The following is a 7,116-nucleotide window of genomic DNA, read 5'->3' as shown; positions in this document are numbered from 1 at the left end:
ATGTTGCTGTGGCTGAGGTCGAAGAGGTTGCTACCTGAGTTCCCCTCAAGGAGTGATAGTTTGACTTCTTCTTTGCTGATTTGGATGCCTTTAATTTCTTTTTGTTGTCTGATGCTGAGGCTAGGACTTCTAGTACTATGTTGAATAGCAGTGGTGATAATGGACATCCCTGCCATGTTCCTGACCTTAGTGGAAAAGCTTTCAGTTTTTCTCCATTGAGAATGATATTCGCGGTGGATTTTTTATAGATGGCTTTGATAATATTGAGGTATGTGCCCTCTATCCCTACACTTTGAAGAGTTTCGATCAGGAAAGGATGCTGTACTTTGTCAAATGCTTTTTCAGCATCTATTGAGAGTATCATATGGTTCTTGTTTTTTCTTTTATTAATGTGTTCTATCACATTGATTGATTTGCGGATGTTGAACCAAACTTGCAGCCCTGGAATAAATCCCACTTGATTGTGGTGAATAATCCTTTTAATGTACTGTTGAATCCTATTGGCTAGTATTTTGGTGAGAATTTTTGCATCTGTGTTCATCAAGGATATTGGTCTGTAGTTCTCTTTTTTGGTGGGATCCTTGTCTGGTTTTGGGATCAAGGTGATGCTGGCCTCATAAAATGAGTTTGGAAGTTTTCCTTCCATTTCTATTTTTTGGAACAGTTTCAGGAGAATAGGAATTAGTTCTTCTTTAAATGTTTGGTAGAATTCCCCTGGGAAGCCATCTGGCCCTGGGCTTTTGTTTGTCTGGAGATTTTTGATGACTGTTTCAATCTCCTTACTGGTTATGGGCCTGTTCAGGTTTTCTATTTCTTCCTGGTTCATTTGTGGTAGTTTATATGTCTCTAGGAATGCATCCATTTCTTCCAGATTGTCAAATTTGTTGGCGTAGAGTAGCTCATAGTATGTTCTTATAATTGTCTGTATTTCTTTGGTGTTAGTTGTGATCTCTCCTCTTTCATTCATGATTTTATTTATTTGGGTCCTTTCTCTTTTCTTTTTGATGAGTCTGGCCAGGGGTTTATCAATCTTATTGGTTCTTGCAAAGAACCAGCTCCTTGTTTCATTGATTTTTTCTATTGTTTTTTTGGTTTCTATTTCATTGATTTCTGCTCTGATCTTTATGATTTCTCTTCTCCTGCTGGGTTTAGAGTTTCTTTCTTGTTCTTTCTCCAGCTCCTTTACGCGTAGGGTTAGGCTGTGTACTTGAGACCTTTCTTGTTTCTTGAGAAAGGCTTGTACCACTATATATTTTCCTCTCAGGACTGCCTTTGCTGTGTCTCACAGATTTTGAACCATTGTGTTTTCATTATCGTTTGTTTCCATGAATTTTTTTAATTCTTCTTTAATTTTCTGGTTGACCCATTCATTCTTTAGAAGGATGCTGTTTAGTCTCCATGTATTTGGGTTCTTTTCAGCTTTCCTCTTGTGATTGAGTTCTAGCTTCAGAGCGTTGTGGTCTGAAAATATCCAGAGAATGATCCTACTCTTTTGAGACCAGTTGAGACCTGATTTGTTACCCAGGATGTGATCTATTCTGGAGAAGGTTCCATGTGCACTAGAGAAGAATGTGTATTCTGTTGCTTTGGGATGAAATGTTCTGAATATATCTGTGATGTCCATCTGGTCCAGTGTGTCATTTAAGGCCTTTATTTCCTTTTTGATCTTTTGCTTGGATGATCTGTCCATTTCAGTGACGGGAGTGTTAAAGTCTCCGACTATTATTGTATTATTATTGATGTGTTTCTTTGATTTTGTTATTAATTGGTTGATATAGTTGGCTGCTCCCACGTTAGGGGCATAGATATTTAAAATGGTTAGATCTTCTTGTTGGACAGACCCTTTGAGTAGGATATAGTGTCCTTCCTCATCTCTTATTATAGTCTTTGGCTTAAAATCTAATTGATCTGATATAAAGATTGCCACCCCAGCTTTCTTCTGATGCCCATTAGCATGGTAAATTGCTTTCCACCCCCTCACTTTAAATCTGGAGGTGTCTTCGCATCTAAAATGAGTTTCTTGTAGGCAACATATAAATGGGTTTTGCTTTTTTATCCATTCTGATGCCCTGTGTCTTTTGATTGGGGCATTTAGCCCATTAACATTCAGGGTAACTATTGAGAGATATGAATTTAGTGCCATTATTAGCCTGTAAGGTGACTGTTACTGTATATTGTCTCTGTACCTTTCTCATCTACTACTTTTAGGCTCTCTCTTTGCTTAGAGGACCCCTTTCAATATTTCCTGTAGAGCTGGTTTGGTGTTTGCAAATTCTTTCAGTTTTTGTTTGTCCTGGAAGCTTTTGATCTCTCCTTCTATTTTCAATGATAGCCTAGCTGGATAGAGTATTCTTGGCTGCATGTTTTTCTCGTTTAGTGCTCTGAATATATCATGCCAGCTCTTTCTGGCCTGCCAGGTCTCTGTGGATAAGTCTGCTGCCAATCTAATATTTTTACCATTGTATGTTATAGACTTCTTTTCCCGGGCTGCTTTCAGGATTTTCTCTTTGTCACTAAGACTTGTAAATTTTACTATTAGGTGATGGGGTGTGGACCTATTCTTGTTGACTTTGAGGGGGGTTCTCTGTACCTCCTGGATTTTGATGCTTGTTCCCTTTGCCATATTAGGAAAGTTCTCTCCAATAATTCTCTCCAATACACCTTCTGCTCCCCTCTCTCTTTCTTCTTCTTCTGGAATCCCAATTATTCTAATGTTTCATCTTATGGTGTCACTTATCTCTCAAATTCTCCCCTCGTGGTCCAGTAGCTGTTTGTCCCTCTTTTGTTCAGCTTCTTTATTCTCTGTCATTTGGTCTTCTATATCACTAATTCTTTCTTCTGCCTCATTGATCCTAGCAGTGAGAGCCTCCATTTTTGATTGCACCTCATCACTAGCTTTTTTGATTTCAACTTGGTTAGATTTTAATTCTTTAATTTCTCCAGAAAGGGCTTTTATATCTCCAGAGAGGGTTTCTCTAATATCTTCCATGCCTTTTTCGAGCCCGGCTAGAACATTCAGAATCGTCATTCTGAACTCTTGATCTGACATATTACCAATGTCTGTGTTGACTAGGTCCCTAGCCTTCGGTACTGCCTCTTGTTCTTTTGTTTGTGGTGATTTTTTCCTCCTTGTCATTTTGTCCAGATAAGAAGTTATGAAGGATCAAATAAAATACTAAAAGAGTGGCAAAGACCCCAGAAAAATGTGCTGTAACCAAATCAGAAGAGATCCCAAATTGTGGGGGGGGGGGCGGGAGAAAGGGGATAAAAAGAAGTTCAGAAAAAAAAAAAGAAAAAAATTTTTAAAAAATAAAACAAATAAAGAAAAAATATAAAAAAGAAAGAAAAAATATATATTTTATATAAACTAGTCAAATAACATTAAAAAAGAAAAGGGTAAAAGTTTTAAAAAATGTAGCAGAAGAAGAAAAAAGAAAGAAAAAAAATTGAAAAAAAAGAAAAAGAAAAAAAAGTTGAATTAACTGCAAGACTAAAGAATCATGGGGAGAAAGCCATGAGTTCCGTGCTTTGCTTTCTCCTCCTCTGGAATTCCGCTGTGTCTTAAGTATTGAACATGTTTTCCTTGATAGATGAACTTTGTTCTGGCTGGATATTTTGTTGATCTTCTGGGGGAGGGGCCTGTTGTAGTGACTCTCAAGTGTCTTTGCCCAAGGCGGAATTGCCCTGCCCTTACCGGGGGCTGGACTAAGTAATCAGCTCCGGTTTGCTTTTGGGAGCTTCTGTTCCCTGAACACTTTCTGTAGAGTTCTGGAGGACGGGAATGAAAATGGCGGCCTACTAGTCTCCAGCCCGGAGGAGCCGAGAGCCCGGGGCTCCACTCCTCAGTGCACCCCCAGAGGACAGCGCCCAATCACTCCCATATCCCCAGCCTCCAGCTGCGCTCTGAGCTCACGCAGCCCGCGTCCAGTTCAAGGTATCCCCGAGCTGAGAGTTCAGTCCTTGGCTCTGTCTCTGTAGCTGGCTTCTCCGTTCTAACACCTGTGAGCTCTGCGACACTCCAACACCCCCGATCCTTCTGTGACCCTGCAGAACCTGGGGCCATGCTGACCTCGCGTGGGCTTCACCCCAGTTTAGCCTCTGGAGCAAAGTCCCTCAGTGGAACAGACTTTTAAAAGTCTTGATTTTGTGCTCCGTTGCTCCACCACTTGCCGGAGCCGGCCCCTCACCCTGCGGTCTATCTTCCCATCGTTTTAGATTCACTTCTCCGCCAGTCCTACCTTTCAGAAAGTGGTTGATTTTCTGTTTCTAGAATTGCTGTTCTTCTTCTCTTCGATCTCCCGTTGGATTTGTAGGTGTTTGCAATGTTTAGATAAGCTATCGAGCTGATCTCCTGCTACCTGATGTAGTCTCAGGCTGCTACTTCTCCGCCATCTTGACTCCTCTCAACTTTCTTTTTAAAAATTATTTTATTTTGCCCATCCTTTAATTGGCATCAGAAATGTTCTAAGCTGCTCTGATTTTGCATCTGAAAAAGTCAAAGATTTATGACTTTATATTTAAGGAGAACACAAAAATATTTATTCTTGCAGTATTATCTCTTGTCAGGATATTTATTTTTAATATTCCAATAATTTTGTGTTTATAAATATCAACACACTCCATGCTTACTACTCACATACAATGACAGTAAGCTAAAACTAAAGTAAAAAATCATTATAATTAATGGTAATTGTATAACTCAAGTTATCAGTATTATACTTTATATAAATTATTAATCTTACACTTTCAAAATTAATATTATACAGATAACCAACTGACAGGGAAACTTAACAATATTTTAAAACAAGTATATCTATGTCTTACTTCCATCTCCTGGAGTGAACAACTTTTTTAGGTATGGTGGTTTTGAAAACCACTTTTAAGGACTACCCTGAAAGAAGCAGAAAATCCTACAAATGTGCAAGTCTATTCAAACAGGAGGTAAAGATCACCAGTGCCAAGAACTTCAAAAAGAGGACATATAGATTAGATGGATAGATAGACAGATAGATGATAAATAAGAGAGAATGTGAATTTATGTGTATGTGTGTTATCTATATGTATATACATATCTCAGATACTTTATCTTAGTAATCTTTCTTAGTCATGGGAATGATTGCAAACAGCCTCTGTGCTCCTGCAGTCCTCTATATTCAAGACTCAAAATTGTGGTCAAGAACATCAGACTGATGGACTTAGGTCAAATACTCATTTCTTAGCCAAGGAACAGATATAGGAACATCTTTTACCTATGGGTTCAGTAGTACAAGTTGTATCCCTACATCCCACTTACCTGAAAATGGCACAGAAGGAGAAAGCTAAAAGATTAATTTATCCAATGCTTCCTCAAAACATGTGCTAAAAACCTGGAAAAACACAATTACAAGTCTATAACTGTATCCACTGCAGTTGTTATTGTTTCTTATTTGCGACTTGAGTACCGTGGAGATGTTGGCTCCATGTTCTTTCCTAAAACACTGTCCTCTCCTGGGCAGCTTTACTGCTGGCTGCCTCACACTTGGATTGTACCAGATGGGGCTCCCACTTATTTCGGCTGTGGTCCTTATAAAGTCTTTAGGGAAGAGCTGGCAGACTTTTTCCAATGGTTTAGCTCATTCCAAATCCAGATCCTATATTAACTGTAATTCCTTGCATGCGTAGTTTGGCTTTCATGCCCAACGCAAAATCACTTGGAAGCTTTACTGGGCACTCCTGTCCCTCTTCATTCTCCAGTCAGGGAAGTAAAAGTATAGAAGTCTTATCCAAATAAGTCTTTGGGAATTTCCTTTTCTCTTGTTGGTAAGTTAACTTGATTCAGGATTTCCCGTCTATGGTTTTTTGTTGTTTTTTTTTTTTTCGTTCCCTGGTAAGGATTCAAAGACAGTGAGCCATCTCACAAATAAGAAACCCAAAGACCATAACAGCAGGAAAACTTTGTAACCATTATTTACTTCAAGGGTGCCCATAATCAGTAACATCCTGGGAAAAACTCTTCAGCACAGTAAAGAGGAGTCTAGTTGTTTTACAATGCAAATACTACTGTTTTGTCCATAGCTCACAATCTAACTATACACCCAGCCCAGGTTTGTGCTCACTGTTCTATATCTTCCTCCTTTCCCAAAATTATCATAACCTGATGGGATAATTCCAAGTCAGCAGGACATTTCTGTTCTGAGAGTCTATTTATTATTTTATTCTTCAGTTTGTCCAATGGCTTACAGCATCACCCTGGAATTATTTTTGATCATGAGTCTTTAATATTAGTTGTTTATTTTGGTTCTATTCTCTTCTTTCCAAGATCTAGCCAATCTTGCTTTTGTACCCACAAGTCCTACAATTATTTCATTTATTATTATTAGCAAATTTAGAGACTCTGGCTACAGAAAGGGCCTTCTTGTGATAAGGAAATCACATGTGGGTTCACACGATCTTCACAGGAGTCCAGCAGGGCAACAATGTCATTTGGATTCATGTTTTCACCAATAATGAACTGGTAGTTTTTAAAATTTGCAAGGATGTACTTGATTTGTTTCTCAGCCCCTGTCATAAAAGGTTTTACTCTTTCTGGACTCTGTTCTTCAAGCTGGCTTTTGACTAATTTCATGTAAACTTTGATGCAGTTCTTACAGGCTTCTTTTGATGAAGCTGGTTTCCTACAAGTGATGATTCAGGACAATATCAACACCCATGATGACTGTGCTTTAGGTACATTGGCCCTCGGGGCCCTCAGTGGAGGCATTTCCACCAAGGAGCAAGTCATCAATGTTACCCTCTGTCCTACTGACCACCTTCTCCTCTACCTTCAGGAACAGCCTCTCTGTGAGCTTCCAGATCTTGTAGAAGGTGGAGAACAGCTCATCATGGCTGATAAGGTGCCAGTCGATGATCATGACGGCAGCTGGAGAAACATGACTGAGCCAGGAGATCTGAACCTGCCTGGTGCGACCAGAGCTGTACTGGGTGGGAGGGGGCACCAGGAGGAGTGGCGAGTTTTTGTTTTTTTGTTTTTTTCCTTTTGTTTTGTTTTGTTTTGTTTTAACACAGCAAAGGTAACTGAAGATATGAAAGCGGGGAAAAAAGCTGGAACAAGCAATGATCTATAAAAATAGTCAACAA

The 7,116-nt window shown here is 39.2% G+C and overlaps 1 pseudogene; it reads right to left on the bottom strand.

Moving 5' to 3' along the window:
- Window positions 1-6,364: 6,364 nt before the first annotated feature.
- On the bottom strand, window positions 6,365-6,890 carry LOC123936921 (annotated as a pseudogene).
- Window positions 6,891-7,116: the final 226 nt, after the last annotated feature.

The sequence above is a fragment of the Meles meles genome, chromosome 2 (assembly GCF_922984935.1).
Source record: "Meles meles chromosome 2, mMelMel3.1 paternal haplotype, whole genome shotgun sequence".
NCBI lineage: Eukaryota > Metazoa > Chordata > Mammalia > Carnivora > Mustelidae > Meles > Meles meles.
The sequence above is the reverse complement of the archived record's forward strand: the minus strand, read 5'-3'. Positions and strand labels throughout refer to the sequence as shown.